This window comes from Eptatretus burgeri, chromosome 4 (assembly GCF_056783735.1).
Source record: "Eptatretus burgeri isolate ZD-2024b chromosome 4, Ebu_testis_v1, whole genome shotgun sequence".
In the NCBI taxonomy this organism is placed as follows: Eukaryota; Metazoa; Chordata; class Myxini; order Myxiniformes; family Myxinidae; genus Eptatretus; species Eptatretus burgeri.
In genome coordinates this window covers 59,589,689-59,611,731 of record NC_140964.1, presented here as the reverse complement: position 1 = coordinate 59,611,731, position 22,043 = coordinate 59,589,689, and positions in this window count along the sequence as shown.

Genomic DNA, 22,043 nt, shown 5'->3' with positions numbered 1-22,043 from the left:
GTGGATGTCTGCGATGTCCGTCCTTAATGCTGAGCCTCAGAAAATGAAAACCCATGGCTCACATTATGTTGTTTTCCTCAAAGCTCTCCACTCAGGATTGAAACCTCAGCGAGCGAGGTAGCAGGTTTTCTTTGAATCAGATGTGGTTAAATCACAGATGTATTTCCATACATACATGCATCAGATGCACCTCCTGACTGTTATGGTGACCATCGCCCCGGATTATGTCTCCCACGATAAAACCGAATAATTTGCAAAGAGCAACCGTCTCTCTGCCACCCAGACAAATGTTCCTGCTCATGCAAACCATACAACCAGAAGGCACATGATGTGATCGGTGGGTAAATCGAAACATGTGGAGTGTGACGAGCACCCCTTCGATCTCCTTTGGACATAGTCCTACATGATGTTTAAACGACAAATGTGGTCATCATTGTTTAGAAATTTATGGGTATGCCATCCTGATGAGGGCAAATAAGCCCAAAATCCAGATAGGTTTCTCCAGGTCAGGTAGGTCAGGTATGGGAGCATGTGCCAGAACAGCGCGTCGCTGCGTCCACTTTCCGCCGGTACTCCAGGGGCCTCCGTCTGGCCATCCCCCAGGCAGATGCCAGGCCCATCCCCATCTCCTTGAGATGATGGTCAACCTGCTGTAACCATGAGGCACGTGGTCGGCCCACTGGCCTCCTCCACTCATGAGACTCCCTCGCTGAGAGAATCTGGTGAGCAGGATCAGCGTCAGGAAAACGAGCCACATGTCCATACAGCCGCAGCTGACGCTCACGGACTATGCAGGTAACAAATCTCATCCGAGTCTCTCTCAGCAACCGCTCGTTGGACACAAAATCCGACCAGCGATAGCCAAGGATTCTCCGAAGAGACCTGGTACCAAAGGAATTAAGTCTCCATCTCAGATCCTTGGTCAAAGTCCAAGTCTCGCACCCATAGAGCAAGACTGGAAGTACCAAGGACCTGAAGACTCGGACTTTCGTCCTCCCGCACAGGTACCGGCAACGCCACACCCCATGATCCAGTGAATCCATGACTCCCCAGGCCCGACCCAGACGTCTATTGACCTCCGGCTCACAACCTGCGGAGACATGAATATCACTGCCAAGGTAAGTGAATCTATCCACGACCTCAACATCCTCACCACAAACAGACACAGACAGGACAGCAGCATCCAAGATGTCACCGAAAGCCTGGATCTTTGTTTTGACCCAAGAAATCCGTAATCCCAACGGCTCCGACTCCTCATTCAGTACCTCGAGGGCCCCCAAGAGGATGTCTAAAGTCTCCGCAAAGATGACTGCATCATCTGCAAAATCAAGGTCCGAGATCTTGACATTGCCAAACGATGCACCGCAACTTGATCTCTCCGACATCCTCCCAAAAATCCAGTCCATACAAGTGCTGAAAAGTGTGGGGGCAAGTACACATCCCTGACGAACTCCAGTAACAACTGGAAATAAGTCAGAGGCGGTACCACCACGCTTCACAGCACTCTCAGTACCAGAGTAGAGTTCAGACATCAGATCGATCAGTTTCGGTGGCACCCCACGAAGACCAAGAATCCTCCAGAGGACATCCCGATTCACTGAATCGAACGCTTTACAGAGATCAACATAGGCTGCAAGCAGCCCCTGCCGAAACTCTCGTCTGCGTTCGGTGAGTACACGAAGTGCAAGGATACGGTCAATCGTTGACCTCTTTGGTGTAAAGCCTGACTGCTCTGGACGCTGGTGCTCAAGCAGATGGTGGCGAACCCTATCAAGAATTATCCGAGCAAAGACCTTGCCCGGCACTGAGAGCAGCGTCACCCCTCGGTAGTTGTTGCAGTCTTGGCGATCACCCTTCCCTTTCCAGAGAGGGACAACAAGGCCCCTCTTCCAGTCAGTTGGGATGATGCCTGTGTTCCAGGCAGAGCACAAAACTGCATGCAACGACGCGAGTGCAGCATTTCCACCAGCCTTGAGAAGTTCGGCATGGATGCCACAGATCCCTGGAGCTTTGCCCCGTTTCAACTGGTTCACCGCAGCCCGTGTTTCCACAAGCGATGGTGGACCACAGTTGATTCGAGGGTCAGCAACAGGGATTGTAACACCCTTGACGTCCAACTCGACAGCTGGGGGATCAGCCTGGTACAACCGCTCGAAGTAACCGGCCCAGCGGGCCTTCACTTCAGACTCCTCTGTCAAGAGCCTACCACTCTCTGCTCGAACTGCAGTGCTCCGAGGGATGGGCTTGGATGAACGTAATGCGCGAATTCCCCTGTAAGCGGGACGAGAATCACCTGTCCACAGGTGATGCTCTACCCCCTCACAGATTCCTCGCACATAGGCCTCCTTGTCCACCCTCAGTGCACGTACAGTTTTACGCCTCAGCTCCCTGAACAGCTCGGCTCTGCCATTCAGCCTGGCCCTGCGACTCTGGTCAATGGTATCCAGTGTCCCTTGAGAGACAAAATTCTTCTTTGCCCTGCGGTGAACTCCAAGGCATCCACCGGCAACATCAAGGACGGTGGTCTTGAAGGTGTTCCACAACTCTTCAGGACCCCCAAAGCACCCAGACCCCCAAGTGTCCACTCAGCCTGTTCGCAAACTCCTCAGCTACTCTCTCATCCCTGAGCTTGGCAACATCCAGCCTAGGCTGGGATGGTACCATTCTCCAGGATTTAAGGTGCAGCTTTAGAGTTGCTACAACAAGCCTGTGGTCAGTATTGAGGAACTGAGCACTCCGGTAGACCCTGCAGTTCTGGATCATCCTCCAGCGACCGTCAATGAGGACATGGTCAATCTCCTTTGCCACACCGCCAGCGTTGGAATACCAAGTCCAGCGATGAGCTTGCGGGCGCTGAAACCATGAACCAGCCACCCTAAGTCCATGACTTCTTGCAAAGTCAAGGAACTTAGTGCTATTCTGGTTCATAGTTCCTGACCCATGGGGACCAACACACACCTCATAACCATCCCTATCAGTTCCAGTCGATGCATTGAAATCCCCCAAGACTAGAAGTGTATCTCGTCTGGGGCACTGATCAACCACAGACTCGAGTGTGGCGTAGAATGCATCCTTCACGGTGAGATCACTCGCCTCAGTCGGAGCATAAATAGAGACCAGGGAAATGACACCTAAGGAGTGACGAATCCTTAATCTCATAATACGCTCGTTGACCGGTGTTACCTCAATTATCATTGGGGTCAGCTTATTGGACACAGCTACAGCAACTCCTTGGGTATGGTAACCATCAGAGCGACCAGACCAATAGTAGGTGTAACCACCCACCATTATCTCGCCGCAATCCGGTCTCCGAACCTCAGAGAGAGCTGCAATCCCGATGTCCAAACGCTTGAGCTCAGATGATAACAGAGACAGGTGATCATCCTCTCTTAGGGATAGGACATTCCAGGCACCCACCCGAAGGGACCGCCTCAGGTTAACCCAAGGAGACCGCCGTCTGGTGGACGACACCTCAGCACCACTCCGACACACTCTCCCGCAATCTGACCCAGGGATGTTACCCCGTGGTTTCCCTCCTATCAAAGATTGGGGGTCCCGAAGGCTTTGCCCCAATCCCATCATCTGGTGAGCTGCCCTGCGAAGGGAAGCTGCACAGGAGGTACTCCCACGGAGTGGGTTTTCAGATTTTTTTGCGTTTTTGCGTTTTGCGGAATGAAGCGTTTTACGGTGGCTGGAGTGCAAATCCTGCCACCAACCTCCTAATAAGAAGTAGCCCAACTGCAGGAGGACGTCCGCAGACACAGTTGGGCACTAGATATGGATGGCCGTTGGCTCACAAGGAGCTCCTCCGCCCTTTGGGCCCCACCAGGTTTCTCCGTTTGATGTTTAACTGATGTTCACCATGTAATCTTTGTCTCTTTGACAGAGTCACACGGCTGAGGGCTCTGGGTTGGAGGTGACGCTTTGGTGTCGGACTGTGTCCACTGGAGATGGGGGGAATGCTCATCACACTCCACATGTTTCGATATATATATATATATATATAACACATACATATATATATATATATATATATATATATATATATATATATATATATAACACATACATATATATATATATATATATATATATATATATATATATATATATATATATATATATATATATATATATATATATAACACATACATATATATATATATATACAGTGGGGAGAACAAGTATTTGATACACTGCCGATTTTGCAGGTTTTCCCACTTACAAAGCACGTAGAGGTCTGTAATTTTTATCATTGGTACACGTCAACAGTGAAAGACGGAATCTAAAACAAAAATCCTGAAAATCACATTGTATGATTTTTTAAATAATTAATTTGCATTTTATTGCATGAAATAAGTATTTGGTACATCAGAAAAACAGAACTTAATATTTGGTACAGAAACCTTTGTTTGCAATTACAGAGATCAGACGTTTCCTATAGGTCTTAACCAGGTTTACACAGACTGCAGCAGGGATTTTGGCCCACTCTTCCATACAGATCTTCTCCAGATCCTTCAGGTTTCGGGGCTGTCGCTGGGAAACACAGACTTTCAGTTCCCTCAAAAGATTTTCTGTTGGGTTCAGGTCTGGAGACTGGCTCGGCCACTCCAGGACCTTGAGATGCTTCTTACGGAGCCACTCCTTAGTTGCCCTGGCTGTGTGTTTTGGGTCGTTGTCATGCTGTAAGACCCAGCCACGCCCCATCTTCAATGCTCTTGTTGAGCGAAGGAGGTTGTTGGCCAATATCTCGCGATACATGGCCCCATCCATCCTCCCCTCAATACGGTGCAGTCATCCTGTCCCCTTTGCAGAAAAGCATCCCCAAAGAATGATGTTTCCACCTCCATACTTCACGGTTGGGATGGTGTTCTTGGGGTTGTACTCATCCTTCTTCTTCCTCCAAACATGGCGAGTGAAGTTTAACCCAAAAAGCTCTATTTTGGTCTCAGACCACATGACCTTCTCCCATTCCTCCTCTGGATCATCCAGATGGTCATTGGCAAACTTCAGACGGGCCTGGACATGTGCTGGCTTGAGCAGAGGTACCTTGCGTGCGCTGCAGCATTTTAATCCATGATGGCGTAGTGTGTTACTTATGGTTTTCTTTGATACCGTGGTCCCAGCTCTCTTCAGGTCATTGACCAGGTCCTGCCGTGTAGTTCTGGGCTGATGCCTCACCTTTCTATTGATCATTGAGGCTCCACGAGGTGAGATCTTGCATGGAGCCCCAGACCGAGGGAGATTGACTGTTATCTTGAACTTCTTCCATTTTCTAATAATTGCGCCAACAGTTGTTGCCTTCTCACCAAGCTGCTTGCCTATTGTCCTGTAGCCCATCCCAGCCTTGTGCAAGTCTACAATTTTGTCCCTGATGTCCTTAGACAGCTCTCTGGTCTTGCCCATTGTGGAGAGGTTGGAGTCTGATTGATTGAATGTGGACAGCTGTCTTTTATGCAGATAACGAGTTCAAACAGGTGCAGTTAATACAGGTAATGAGTGGAGAATGGGAGGGCTTCTTAAAGACAAAACTAACAGGTCTGTGAGAGCTGAAATTCTTACTGGTTGGTAGGTGATCAAATACTTATTTCATGCAATAAAATGCAAATTAATTATTTAAAAATCATACAATGTGATTTTCAGGATTTTTGTTTTAGATTCCATCTTTCACAGTTGAAGTGTACCTATGATAAAAATTACAGACCTCTACGTGCTTTGTAAGTTGGAAAACCTGCAAAATCGGCAGTGTATCAAATACTTGTTCTCCCCACTGTATATATATATATATATATATATATATATATATATATATATATATATATATATATATATATATATATATATATATATATATATATATAACACATACACTAGCGAATATGCTTTGCGAATGAGAATATTGAGAAGGGGGGGGGACAGAGAAAGAGGACAAAGGGGTAGGAGAGAAAGAGGAGGGAGGGGTGGGAGAAAGAGTAGGGAGGTGTGGGAGAGAGAGGCGGGAGGGGTGGTAGAGAGAGGAGGGAGGGTGGAGAGCAAGGAGGTGGGAGGAGAGAGTATAAAGCAGGGAGGGGGGACTGGCTGCCATTTTCGTTGTAAAAAAACTCCGGGTCTCGAACACGTCCTGTAACCATTTCTCGGACATACATTTACAGTTGTTCTTCAAGCTTGGCACACAGATAATGAAAGATGGCTTATATATGCATGTCATATTTTTTCGAGATAAGATCCAAGATGGCCGACTGGTGGCCATTTTGTTACTTAAACATGTTCCTCGCCATTTCTCCGACATGCTTTGTCTAATTCTGTTTAATCTTGCCAAACGCACAGTACGCAATGGCATACACTTGCCACTAACTTTATTTTCTGATCTGATCAAAGATGGCCAACTGGTGGCCATTTTAGTTGTACATTAATGTGGGCTGGCCCTTTAACTCCACTAAAACAATGGGGACAAAGAAATTTTATGTCTTTTTTACGTGTTTAATTTCAGCACACGTTTTGCAACCAAAATGTGATAATCCCCCGAATCTCTCAACCCGAGATGAATCTCAAAATTCAAACCATAAAATTGAACCCAGCAGCAGCTCCAACCACCAAAAAAAGTGTCCACCTGCCCAACCCACACACTCTCTGACACTCCGGGCTCAAAATACAAAACAAACACCACAGCACAACATAACCACTTCCAAACTACAACACAACCTCTTATGGGAACTTATCACAGCCACCCATTGTTTATCACTTCGTGAAAATTGGAAGATGAGTGAGAGAATAAGAAGGGGTAGAGGACCGAGGACAAATGAAGAGATGGGGAGTGGGGGGGATGGCTGGATGGATGGATGGAGTAAAGGATGGGAGGAAGGGACGGATGGATGGGATGGGTGAAGGGATGGATGGGGGGGAAGGATAGATGAAGGTAAGGGATGGATGGATGGATGGATGGAAAGTGCATTCACAGCAAGTTCCACAGTTGTTCATGAACACATGATGTTCCTATCTCACAGAGTGAACACGAAGTGTAAGGAATGAATGAGTTCCCACCTGCTGTCCCTTTGTCTGCCATTCCATTCCCTGTCGCATCTGCAATGAGCTTGGGTTTTGTAAACAACTCCCCCCTAATAACCTATGATGTACTGTTACGATTGTGGGGGTAGATTTAAGAATCTAATAGGGAATAGCATTGTGTCGAGTTGCTTGGTCCATGGATGAGTAGAAGCATCTCGATGGAATCAAGTTCGGGAATCTGTGAGCTTAAGTGTTACGTGTCACCACACAAGGGGTGGTGCAGTGTTAATTAGTCTATGGAGTAAGAATAAGTTCCCCAGTTTTTGATTACTCTCTGATTTTTACCGGTTTTTATATTTCAAGATTGGCAATAAAGGTGGGGAACGAGTCCCTGAAACCACAACAGACGGGCAGAAAGCCCTGCCTTCAAAGGTTGGCAACAAGTGAAGTCAGGCCCCCGAAGGACGATTGATGGGCGTGACGTCAGAAGCCCGCCTTCTCGGGTTTTGTGGGAGCAGGCCATGCCCTGGAGGCAGACGATAAAATAGGACAGAGGAAAGTGGAGTGAAAAGGGCAGCTTGCACATTTTAAGAGGATTATAGTGGATTATAGAGAGGTGAAAGAAAGACAGAGCACAGGAGAGGTTGCGCATTTTAACGAAGAAGGAGCTGGCTTGGCATTTTTGGAGAGCCGTGATCAGAGAAGAGGCACGAGGAGCATTGTTTGGAGAGGCAAGAGCAGAGATTGAGCGCACTCCGAAGAGGATGACACAATCTTTGAATCCATATTGAGGCTGTTTTGCTCGAGTGGCAAAGTAAGAAGCTGGCCTTTTGTTTCTGGGCGGGTCAATGAGTACGATCGGAGCACCCAAAGCCGTTACACTGGGGCTTTGAGCCTTGATGTGGAGTGCCGCTCACGTATTGCCTGGCGTGCGTTCGTCCCGCTACGAGAGAAGTGCCTCAATTCCAGTTCCACAAGGATCAGCTCTGGACCAAGTTAAGTGCAGCAACAGTTGAAAGGAGGGTTTTTTCTTTTTATTTTGTTTCCCTGTTGTCTGTATACGAGTCTGTGTGTGAGGCCTCGACTGTAGGATTGATTTATTTCACATTATTATTTCCTTTTGAATTATCGTCCTTTGTGAATATTTGTTTTATTTTTCATTAAATGTATTCCTTTTAAGACACTGTAGCATTCTGCTGTGTTCCTGCCCGTGCCCCTCCTGGGTGGATCGTCCCTCCGCCATTCTGCCCCGTTACCGCACGCACATTAATCTCCAAGTCTCGATTGTAGCCTTCAAGGGAGAAGCTTTGCCATCCATCCAGATAGGGTTTTAACCCCCCGGATACGACAGTACTCCACCAGGAGATGCAACTCTGAGCTTTTCTGGGCGGTGCTCAGGATGATCACTCTGAAGTAAAGGTTACATTTTCAACTTTTGTCATATTTAACCGAGACAACGGAACACATGTATATATCTGTACTTCGTTTACATTATCACCTAACATTGTCTTGAATGTCAATTTGTAATTTTATTTTCAAAAATGACAAAACCTGTGAGTTTTTTTTTTAAGTCATTTACACCGCCGTCTACTGTCTCGCCATGGCTTACAAACATCGGTTTGGTCCATCCATCCATCCCTTCCATCCATCCCTTCCATACATTCATCCATCCACCCCATCCACCCATCCCTTCCACCCATCCCTTCCATCTATCCCTTCCCTACATTCATCCATCCATCCATACATTCATTGATAACGAACGGCAGGCTTGATACCACACGACACTGTGGGGTGCAACACAGGTAGGTGGTCAATCGATGAATTTTTAATTAGGTTGTGCAGATGGACAGTACAGAGGGACAGTGCAGGTACTTTTGCCCTGTATCGCCATAGCTTGAAAATTAACATCCAAGCAGCTTGTAGAGCGCTCGCCAAGTGGGTTAAGCACTCAAGCAAGCATTCCAACAAAATGGTTGAAAAGGAATGGCAGGCTTGGCAGCTCGGTCATATTAAACATCTTCCGGCGACACCCGGAATGTCAAATAATGTCAGAATTGGGCAAATGAACACCATTTTATTGCTGTCTGCGCTATCACTGATGATTCGCTGATAAGCGAAGAAACCAGTGCGGTAGCTGGGGGAGGGGGGGTAGCATTGGGATTCTCATGTGTACACCATGTGTGAACGACTTTATAGTTGTTGAGGAACTTTGGGAAGGATTCGAAACAGCATATTGCTTACCTTGTGTAGGTCTTCTTGGATTGCTTTATGCAGCTTCATCAGCTGGAGTAGTGGGGGAGGGGTCAATTGCTTACATAATCCTAGCCACCTGGATTTTGTTGACAAGGTGAGAAGTGATTGGGTTTTCTCTCCATTCACAAGAGAGACGTGTGTGTATGTATGCATGTATATATATATATACATATATATATATATATATATATATATATATATATATATATATATATATATATATATACATACATACATACACACATACATACATACATACACACACACACACACACACACACACACACACACACACACACACACACACACACACACACACACACCCATGAATCAAAACATTAAGAAGAATAAAAGGTGAAGTGAATAACATTGATTATCTTGTTACAATGGCACATGTCAAGGGGTGAGATGTATGAGGCAGCACGTGAACAGTCAGTTCTTGAAGTTGATGTGTTGGATGCAGGAGAAATGTGAAGGGGTAAAGACCAGAGCGACTTTGACAAGGGCCAAATTGTTATGGCCAGACGACTGGGTCAGAGCATCTCTGAAAGGGCAAGGCTTGTGGGGTGCTCCCGGTCAGCAGTGGTGAGTACCTACCAACAGTGATCCGAGGAGGGACAAACTACAAACCGGCGACAGGGTGCAGTGTGCCCAAGGCACATAGATGCACGAGGGCAACGAAGGCCATCCCGTCTGGTCAGAACCAACAGAAGGTCTACTGTGGCACGTCACAGAAAATTTTAATGGTGGTCATGGGAGGAATGTGTCATAATCCACAGTGCATCGCACCCTGCTACGTATGGAGCTGCGAAGCCGCAGACCGGTCAGAGTCCCCATGATGACCCCTGTCCACCATTGAAAGCGTCTACAATGGGCACGCAAGCATCGGAACTGGACCGTGGAGCAGTTGAAGAAGGTTGCCTGGTCCGATAAGTCCCGTTTTCTTTTAGATCACGTGGATGGCCGTGTTCGTGTGCACCGTTTACCTGGGGAAGTGATGGCACCAGGATGCACTGTGGGAAGACGACAAGCCGGTGGAGGGAATGTGATGCTCTGGGCAATGTTCTGCTGGGAAACCCTGGGTTCGGCCATTCATGTCGACGTCAATTTGACACGTGCCACCGACCTAAACATCGTTGCAGACCAGGTACACCCCTTCATGGCAATGGTATTCCCTGATGGTGGTGTCCTCTTTCAGCAGGATAATGCGCCCTGCCACACTGCACACATTGTTCAGAAATGGTTTGAGGAACATGATGAAGTGTTCACGGTATTGCCCCGGCCTCCAAATTCTTCAGATCTCAATCCAATTGCACATCTGTGGGATGTGCTGGACCGACAAGTCCGATCCACGGCGGCTCCACCTCGCAACTTAGAGGACTTCAAGGATCTGCTGCTAATGTTTTGATGCTAGATGACACAGGACACCTTCAGGGGTCTTGTGGAGTCCATGCCTTGGCAGGTCGGCGCTGTTTTGGCGGCACACGGAGGACCAACAGCATATTAGGCAGGTGATCATCATGTTTTGGCTCATCAGTGTATGTCTGATATGTTATCCTCCCCACCCAATAACCACACCATCCCTTTGCACAACCTCTTGGTATATATATATATATATATATATATATATATATATATATATATATATATATATATATATATATATATATATATATATATATATATATATATATATATATATATATATATATATATATATACACACACATATATAATTATATATATATATATATATATATATTGTAGCCGATGATATCGACATCTATATATACATACATACATACATACATACATACCAAGGGGTCAGGCAAAGGGATGGTGGTTTTTGGAGTGGGGAGGATAGCATTATTAATGCTGCCAGAAACATATCGTTTGTCGAATGTTTCATCATGTAGAAATATGATAGCCATTGAAAAACTCACTGTCATGTACATCTAAATGCCGTACAGTGTGTCGTCATAAATTTACATTGTGGATAGTCGTAATGCATGTCCGATTTCCTTTAAATAATGTGAAACATCGTGCAGTGCTAAAGGGTGCCAAGAGCAATCAAACTTTCCCAGCTTTTTGTCCCATTTGCCTATCGGACACGAATAGGGCACGTCTGGGTAGGACACGCAGAGACAATCAGCCACATCTTGCTCCTCAAAGCATGAGTTTATCAACTCATTCATCAGAATTGGCTCCTCCTTTGAGTTCTGTGGACACCGACCTTCGCACCGCCAGCTGTCAACAGTCGAAGCGGCAACATTCACTCTATCTCCTGATCTGCAGGAGACTGCTGGACAGACTAATCAGGATTACTGAGTTTCTATCGAAACAATACTGTCCTCCTCGGGGGCGACCCTCATTCATATTCATGACACATTGTTATGATCTTTATCTCTCACTCCTCTCACTCTCACTCTCTTGTACTTTCAGTGCTTTCATTTCCAACCCACTTCCCATTGGACATGAAGACAATTAACCCCAAGAAGAGGTATCACTTCGTATATTTAAATGTACAACTCACATATACAAACACATGCACGAAATATAAAAATAGAGGACACAGAGGCCAGATGCTATATTTTAAAAGTATAAAGCTCGATTTTCCATTTAAAGGAGATCACAAAATTGAGCATTTCATAAATGAGTACGACATGGTCACATGAGCTGCAGTTGTGTTTCCCTTGGCTGAGCCAGGCCAACAGTCTGAGCCCGAGGAGCAATGCAGAGCAATTTCCTCTGCCTGGGTAGATTGCAATCGAATTAAACATGTCTCGGCTTTTACACAGACTATATATGTATGTATATATATATATATATATATATATATATATATATATATATATATATATATATATATATATATATATATATATATATATATATATATATATATATATATATATATATATATAGGCAGAATGGACGGGTGTTTTGTTTGTGTATGTAATCACTCACCAGGGTCTTTTATATCTGTTGAAATGGCCTAGGAAGACCTGGGATGAAATTGTGCAAATCCACACGTTCTCCACCTTTAAACCATAAAAGCAATCTCCTTATTCGATATTGACTGCAATTGCACAAAGGATGCGGTATGTGAAACCTCTTTATATATTTAACCGCAAACCCTCAGATGCTTCCACCAGCACGCCACCACCATAGGGCATTGTGAATCCAAACCAAAGCGCATTAGAAAATAATATAAAATCACATTGTGTTCATGTGAACATATGTGCGAGCACTTCACCTTTGTTTAAGTACACCAATAGCTGAAAATCATGGTTTTCTAAAATGTATCACAATTTTTCGAGATCGTTGAGATCTCCATTCTGAAGATAAAGTTGTTGATGATGACTCGCTCGCTGCTGGAACTGTACCACAAGTCCACTACATATACGTCACAGGTACCAATTCACAATCAAACATATACATATACATATATATCCTTGTTTGTCCTCACCTATGCATAAGTGTGTGTTATATAAGGAAAGAAATCAAGCATCATGCAATGCAATTGTCGAGGACAAGTGTTCTGGTGAATGAAATGTGACACATGCATAAATATTATCAGGAAGAGCAGATGAATATTGTTAAGAATTTCGCCCGCCCAGCGTGCGATCAGCCACGTAACTCAAATCGCGACGCGTCCCCCACCAGAACGGACAATTCAGTCGTGACCCTCTTGAAACTACCGCCAAGGAGCTAGCCACGGGTGGGGGGTTAACCTCACCATAACCCAGTCCGCATTCTACCCGCGTGAAATAGGGTGAATCGCCGAATGTCGATATACCGAAGTACCCGCGCGGATAGCGTACCGAGTTGTACCACGCCGCAGGTCGACTCCGGACACGAACCGCTGAAGCGGCTCTTTCCGTGCTGCAGGGATAATAGAGCGGAGTTATCGCCGACCTCGACGGTTCAGATTATTTACTGGGTGTCTAAACCCACTACCAATCCCTTAAGTGATGCAAGAAGGCACTTTCAATGGGGAAAGAGACGACGAACGGGATACATTTCACATAAGCATATTTATTACAAAGCACATATTGCACACACAACACAAGCAAGGAATCATGCAATATACAAGCAACAAATAGAATGCAAAAGCAATACGACCGACTCTAATTATTATTTACAAGAACTTACACAGTTTCTACTTGGCAGGACACGGCGCCACAGCATGCATACAAAAACAAAGAAAGACCTCCCTCACAGGCAAGGGGGTAGATGGGATCCGTAGACCTTTATGGTCGTGGGCCGTGGATGACCGAAAAGGCCCACGAGACCGAAGGGTCTTACCCGCACCCTCGTGGTGCGACAGTGGGCAGGTCGCGACGTCTCATCCCCACGGCAACTAACGTAGCCGCACCTGATCTCGGGCCTTGCAACGGTGGGCAGGTCGTGACGCCTTCTCCCCACGGCCACTAGGACAGCCGCGCCTGATCTCGGGCCTTGCAGCGGTGGGCAGGTCGTGATGCCTTCTGCCCATGACCACGAGGACAAGACTTCCACCCGACTGCCCCAAGTCCGTCTACGACGAAGACTTGGACCACGACAGACTTGGACCAAGACCACGATGACCAAGACTTCCACACGACTGCCCCCAAGTCTCTACTATCCGCCCTCTCTTCCAGGTGCTCCTCTTGCCCTTTTATTTCTCCTGCGCCCGCCCTGCCCTTCGCGGCGCATGGGTGGGGGGAGGAACATTCCAGAGAAATTGGGGCGGGAGTTGGTTTCCAACTGTCAAACTTGTTTAGGCCTAGGTCACATTTGCCACGGCGGCCGTGGGGTCTCCAATATCTGCGGCCACTAGCAATTCTACGGCGGCCGCAGTATTTCCACGGTCACACAATGTAGCAGTCACATATGTTTTTATTTTTCGGGGAGCCGCACGGCGTTTTTATAAATTGTGGAGACCGAAAACGTGGGGGTGCCGTACGGTCTTTGATTTGATGTCACACGGTGACCTTAGGGCGTCCCTGCGGCGGCGATATGATTTTCAAGGCAGATGCAAGGAGACCGCAAGGTGCCCGCAAGGCGACCGCAGGGGGGTCTAAGGCGAACGTGCGGCCAGACGGACGGTAATGAGTGGGTATATATACCAATCCTTTTTTTACTGAAATAAAAATATACCAGTATATATAACTGAATATACTATAACTATAATATACCGTGGTCCCCCAGAATCCGAACGGCCAAGCTGTTTGAACAAATTGGAATCCGAACAATTTTTTCGAGAAAGTTTGGCCCTAAAACCCAATACATTTTAAAAAAACCGAACACAACGTAGCGTTCATGTTTGTCCACGCGTCTCCCCCACCTGTTCGACCCGCATCTTCGCGCTTTGTTCATTCAGTTCGTCGGTGGAAGTACTCAGTCACATTTGCTCTACGGCGAGGATAAGGCGGCCGTACGCCCTCTGAATTGACAGAAACGTGTGGCGGCCGCAGAGAAACTGAGGTGGCCTTAGGGTGGCCCTACGCCGTTTGGCTATATTTTTACAGGCCGTAGGGGCGCCGTGGAATTATAACTGCGGAGTTATAACTTTTTTCATTTCTACGCTCGCCGTAGCAATTCGACAAAGCCAATCTATGACTTAGATGTGATCCACGTCGACCGTACTTAGGGCGTATGGTGGGCTTGCGTTTTCTGTGCGGCTGCCGTAGGCTCTTCTCAATGAAAAATGAATTTTCCTAACCCCCAAAAAATTACGGCACCCCCACGTTTTCGGTCTCCACAATTTATAAATACCCCGTGCGTCTACCCGAAAAATAAAAACATATGACTGCTACATTGTGTGACCGTGGAAATACTGCGGCCGCTTTATAATTGAGAGTGTCCGTACAATTTGTAGACCCTCTATGTGCCGAGCCAAATGTGACTTAGGCCTTACCTCGTGTTTTCACCTTCATTTTTTTTTTTTTAATCATCTTGTGTTTTAATTATTAACAAAAAAAGCAATCCGATCACGTGGTGTGATGGACTGTCGGGCAAGGATTGAATTTCACAGCAAAACCGGTTGTAATTTTTAATCTCCATGATTACGTCAGCCCGATGCGCTTGATGAACGTGATTGTGGTTCTGCGGGCATCATGTTTAATGAGTTGCCCTGGGGGTATCGCTCTCACAGAGTGCGCGAGCGATCGAAACCCAGGCCGGAGCTCGAGCCTGTGTTGGCCTTTGGATGTGGCGATTGTACCAGTTTACATACAATACACCGCCACCGAAGGTCATTTACTCATCCTATTTTACCTTAAACATGGGGAATTTCAGTTTAAAGTGTCTTGAAAGTGGGTTTTCTTTGCGCCCACGAATGGATTAATTCACTTTCCATTATTTCTTATTGGGAAAATATTTTTTGAATCCGAACTTTTTGCAATCCGAACAGCCTCCAGGAACGAATTAAATTCGGATTCTGGGGGCACCACTGTGTATAGGCAAACACCTATACTCCGATCTCTAGCGGTAGCGCACGGTGGACGCACGGTCAACGCAGACTGCCACGGAGGCCATACATAGGTGTACGGCGGGCGTAGGGTAACCATGCGTCGACCTTGCCTTGCCCACAGGTAGTCACACAGACCGCAAGGCCACCGTACGGCGATCATGTAAATAGTGCGGCCACCGTAATTTTTTGGGGGGTTGGGAAATTCATTTTTCATTGAGAAGAGCCTACGGCAGCCGCACAGAAAACGCAAGCCCACCATACGCCCAACGTACGGTCGACGTGGAACACATCTACGTCATAGCTTGGCTTTGTCGAATTGCTACAGCGAGCGTAGAAATGAAAAAAGTTATAACTCCGCGCTATAATTCCACGGCGACCCTACGGCCTGTAAAATATAGCCAAACGGCGTAGGGCCACCCTGAGGCCACCTCAGTTTCTCTGCGGCCGCCGCACGTTTCTGTCAATTCAGAGGGTGTATGGCCGCCTTATCCTCGCCGTAGAGCAAATGTGACTGAGGCCTTACCGGAGGAGAAATTGGGGTGGGGCTGGTTTCATTGCTCCTTTAGTGGCATTGTGGTGTGGATGGCGTGGTTGTTGAGATGGTGTGGTTGTTGAGATGGCGTGGTTATGAATCACACATATTCGTTCTAAACAACAGGTGTGGACTAACTACACATGAACTTATCGATATATCTAACCTGAGGACCTTTCAGGTGTATTGCAAATTTCCACAGCCGTAACAATATAAATGCAAATCTCCGCTGTGGGATATCTGCAGACAGCGAACAGACAAGTGGACCGACAACTCAGTTTTCTGAAGAAACTCAGTTTTTCCAAGAGGTTAGGGATGGACTCGGACGAAACTTTGCGAATAGATTGAGGGTGCAACAAGGGCGAATCGATTAAATTTTGGTGAAGATCCGAATCTGGATCCAGAAACGAGAATTATTGTATTTTTAAGTGATTCTTCACCATTGATAGATGGGGCTAAAAACGATATTGTATTATATCTCAAAAAGCTGTGAACAGATTCAGATTAAACTTGGTGGGCAGGTTGGGTGTGTGACAAGGAATAATTGATTCCATTTTGGTGAAGATCTAAATTCGGATCCGGAGGGAAGAATTTTTGATATGATTCTTCATTAATGAGAGATATGGGGCCAAAAACTATGTGCAGCACGATATCTCAAGACGTTGTGGACGAGTTATGACAAAACAAGGTGGATGAGTTGGTTAGGTGAAAATAACAAGCCGATTCGATTTTGTTAAGTTCCAGATTCGGACCCGACCTATCAGTGAGAAACAAAATTTATACTGTTCATCCTGGCGGAGCGATGTGCTCCACTGAGTGCGATTGCGTTTCGCCAACTGTCACTCCATGAGTGTTTTTTTCATCTGTCTGTTTGTCTGTTTGTTTGTCACACAATTTTTGGCCACAGTTTTCAAGCAATCGTTATGAATTTTTTTAATGTTTGTGGTTGACCAGCCAAGGAGAGCAACGATTAATTTTGGTGAAGATCCGGGATGTGGACTCAGATCCGAGAATTTTTTCAGTGATTCTTCACCATTAAGAGATGGGGTCAAAACGATGTAGAGCATGATATCTCAAAAAGTTGTGGACTAATTATGACAAAACGAGGTGGATGAGTTGGTTCAGTGACAAGAACAAGCCGATTTGATTTTGCTGAAGGTGCGGATTCGGATCCAATCGACCGATCATTGACATACAAAATGTAAACTGTTCATCCAAGTTTGCTCTCTCCAATGTGCCATTCGAGTTAGTTATGAAAATTTTCGAGAATCAAAGGTATGGCGTTTAAAGGCTTCTGACTTTACTCAAAGTCGCTCTTCAGCATATCATTTTGTACACATTTTTGATGGGGTGGCCATTTTCCGTGGTACATCCCTACATATGAAGTATTACTATCCTTCATTAATCAGAGCCTCGTTAGCACATCAGTCTCATAATCTGAAGGTCATGGGTTTGCTCCTCACACGAGATATGGATTTTATTTATGTTTTTAACCAGACCCGATGCTGTGACGGTTCAAGTGTGCACTGAGTGTGTGAGGTCGTTGGTTTGTTGAACCAGACTCTTGGTTTAGTAAGACTCGAGTCCTATTTATACCTAAAACATTTTTATTGACCATGGAGCTGCTGTCTTGGTTGACGCTGAGCATTTAAAGATGGTCGAGCACGTTGGCCGCCATTACGCATCTTTAACGGACCTTTTTTGAGCCTCTCCTGTGTTTAACTTCATTTTAAGGGAACTCATTTAAATTCACGCACCCAGCCTCCCAGCCATGTGTGTTTTGTACATCATATGAGATTCGATGAATCGTCAACTCCTTCCATTGTCATCTGACTCCACGCACAATGATTATATTTTATAGCAGTGCAACCTTTCACCGGTTATCCCAAAAATATCGTGCAAGGAAATTCAAAGAAATAGATATCGACATGAAAATGCAAACATAGACAACATAGACATTTCTGGCACCGACAAATAAATCTCATATTTCTCACTTCCCTCTACAGTGTCAAAAGCCCATAAAAGGACCTTTTGTGCATGGACTATACATGCATGGAATGGATAATGGAATAACAAGGCCATGGTGGGACCATGATAGACATATCAACAGGAAACATCTGGGATTTGAACACCAGGTCACGTTATCATGCTCAGGTGATAATACCAAACAGCTCGACCAATCCCTGTACATGCAATACAGACAGCATGTGGACATTACTTTTGAATTCCAACATTGTCCATTCCAGAAGAGAAAGACAACTCGAACTTCACTCCCACCCCAACATGGAGCTGAATCTGGGAGTTTGAAATGAAGTACGAATGCTCTTGACGCCTCTCGTGGATGCATTGCTGGTGCAGGCTACTTTAACCGACCATTGAAATGTGAAATTCAAATAGTCGTTTAAACACAATTTTCAGCATTTATACAAAAGAGTGGCAATTTCAGAATGGTTAACCATAACTGGGGTGTTCCTGGATGCAAATCGGATTCACGGAAATCTAGGAAATACGAGAAATCTCTGTGAATGAGAGGTTTCTGAAGGTGCAACCATTTCCTGTTCATAAAAGCTAGTGGTGGCAATCTCACACATTCACACGCATACACGTTCACACACACACACACACACACACACACACACACACACGTTCACACACAAACACACACACTGCTCCATTTATTAATAGATGTAAAAAAACCTCATAAATTATCTTGTGGCCGCAGAACCAAACAATCAATATATTATGGCGGTTGCATTGGCCAATCGGCCCGGACCTACCGAGCCACATTGAGGGCCTAATCACTCCTTTACCTGGCTTAATTTGGTTTGCCCAAGGTCAATCGAGTGACTCACTGGGTTCCTCCTCCACACATAGCCACTGAAAATGGTAACAAGAGTGGTTTGTTGTGCTCAATGTGGGAAAAGTTTAAGCTTGGATGCCAACCCTCCCACCAAATCTGTCATTTATAGGACTTATAAAACCGAATGGTTTTATTGATCGTGCTAACTCGAACACACAATTGAGACTCGGTTCAATCATGTATGTGTTTAAAAATGGGAAAGGGAAAACAGGTAACAAGAGAACATTTTATACACAATTATATTCACAATGAAATACACACCCTGCGTACCATACAAGTGAGAGGTCCTTCTCACAATAAGCCTTAACGGGCCCAAGACCACAGACATACCACAGAAGGAAGACCAAAAGAAGCGACAGGACTGAATATGCCCGTTACAGCCTGTTGGGGTGCTGTAAAATTTCCATCCAGAGCAAACAGCTCCACTGCACTGCCAGGAGGGCCAGTGCACACCATGTTCGTGCAGGCAAGAGGTGGGAACCTCAAACTCTCCCAGGCTCCATGAACTGGAACGCAAAATGTGCACATTGTACTTGCACCCGCACTCTACTCCACCTGGTCCCTGTCTGACCAACAGCTCTGGTCTCTGGGGAACCTGACTGAGCTGGACTAACAACTGAGCTGAGAGAACACAACAGGAACTCGATGTGCACTCAGGCTTTTATTTCCTCCCGCGACATCCTGCGCCTTGATGTTGCCCAGCCCCTTCCGCCCCGCACCGATTGGCGGTTCAGGTGTACATCAAAGGGAACCCCTCCCCTGAGCCTCTCAATTCGTTTTCAATTGTTTGGGGCTCTTCCTTCATTCCAAAACCTGTGCCAAAACTTATGCCTTCTTGGTGTTATGAGGCTGAATTCCCCATGAAGCACATTTGGGACAGATTACAAGGGAAATAACATTAACGAGGGTCTTGGGGGAAGAGCAGTTTTAGATACAAACATGAGGGAGGAAAAACATCAGCTTGATATAAAAATATCAACACATAATCTTATATCACACTTAAATTACCTCACACTTATGCTAAGCATGCACTATGGAGATAACTATTGCGAAGCTATACAATCTTAACCCACATAATCCATTTCCGCAAACAACATTTATAACATCCGTCACAGCTTCAACTCCCAACCCCCCCCCCCCCCCACACTCCCACCACCAACATGATTAATAGTAAATATCATAATTTTAAAAGTTTATTTAAACTTACCCTGAGCATTCATAAGCCCAGATATGACCTTTCAATTACTGTTAAGAAGCACTCAAACCAGATATGGTATCTCCTTCAGGGGAAGTCTGCCTGGTACATCTGGCTCTCACACAAATATTAGCTGCCACAAGCTTTCTGTATTTTCACGTTGTGATGACGTCGTTTGTCAAAGATTCAGTAACCATTATATTGTTGGCAATGAGGCACAGCATCACCTTTCCAATTTCCAACATCCATTAAATAAATGACAAAGCCTGCCATGTTTATAGGATGCACTCCTGAAAATGCCTGGTGTTGGCTTAATGGTTAGGGTGGTGAGCTTGTGATCCTAGGATCCTGTGTTCAAATCCCACTTGGCTGTTGAATTAATACCAGGTGGGGTTGACTCTGCCTGTCATATTTCTGCAGTCGGCAAAATGAGTGCCGGCTTGCTGGTATCCTGTGTCGGAGTGGCAACCTGTCCAGGATTGTGCCCAATAGCCAAGGAGACTTCTTTGGCAGCATCAATGCTCTGCACAGAGTATGGTCCCAATGGAATGAATGGATGGACTCCTGACAGGTTCAAAGTCAATTCACTCACTGGTGTTGATCCATTGTGGGTTTGGGTAGAATACACCCATCTACGATCATTTGGGCCTAGCACCAGCCCACATCATCGGGAGTTTTTGTAGGACGTGCAGCTGCAGAATCTCAACCCTTTGTACAGGCTACGAAAGTTCTCCAACTCTTTTGTTGTGCAGAGGCACAGCCCTTTCTCTCAGATACTTTTCCAAGCATGTTTGAGCGTCTTTCAGAAGCTTTGTGAACCATTTTTGGCAACAAACCTATCTCACATGCATGATATGTGGAACCATGCCCTGATCAGCAATGCTGCTCAAGGGTTGTGCACATATATGCCAAGCATTCTGAGGCTGATTCCATCATTTTGAAAGTCCGTACTCACCACAGTTAACAATAGACCATGTGAGCATTTCAATATGAGCTTAAATAGCCATTTGAGCTTTGCTCGCCTCCACTCGTCTCGACCATGTCTCCATGGCAGCCCAGTTAACTGATGTGCGCCTCCCCCAAGTTAGTGGCAGCAAAGATCAACATAATTTAAACAACACGTTACGGACATAATGGCAGGTCGTATGACCATATATTACAGGTACACAGGATTTCCAGCTACATGCAAAGTGAATTAAATGACACGAACCTGCAGTTTACCATTACTTTGGCTCTGAATTTGGCAAAGTGTCTGGAATCTCGTCATGAGCACGGATGTGCAGAGAGGAGTAAGGTCATTGTTTTATTCTGTCTTTCTGTCTGACAGTCAAAGAAAATTGAAAATCATTCCAAACAGGAAACTTACTGTTCTTGGAGATGTCATAAAGGACACAAACAACAGGCACGAAGAACTAATTTAACGTGTTAAATAAGGTGGTGTAAAGTGCATAAACAGTGGTAAACTTCGGAAAAAATGTTTTCGCTGAAGCCTTTAAAACCTTTATTTTATTTCAATTTAAATATATGCTTGAACACTGGAGAGTACAAATCACTTACTTGCTATTTCCAAAAAACTCCAGTTAAGCTGTACTTGGCCCAAATATTATGCCATTTCACACGATTTAGATAAATCAAATTTTCCGCTTGCGCTCTCAGCATTTGGGAATATCAAAAATAAGAAAATGGCAGCTCATCGGAAATATTGATTATGCTCAGAAATGCAAAGCAAAAGTTTAAAAGG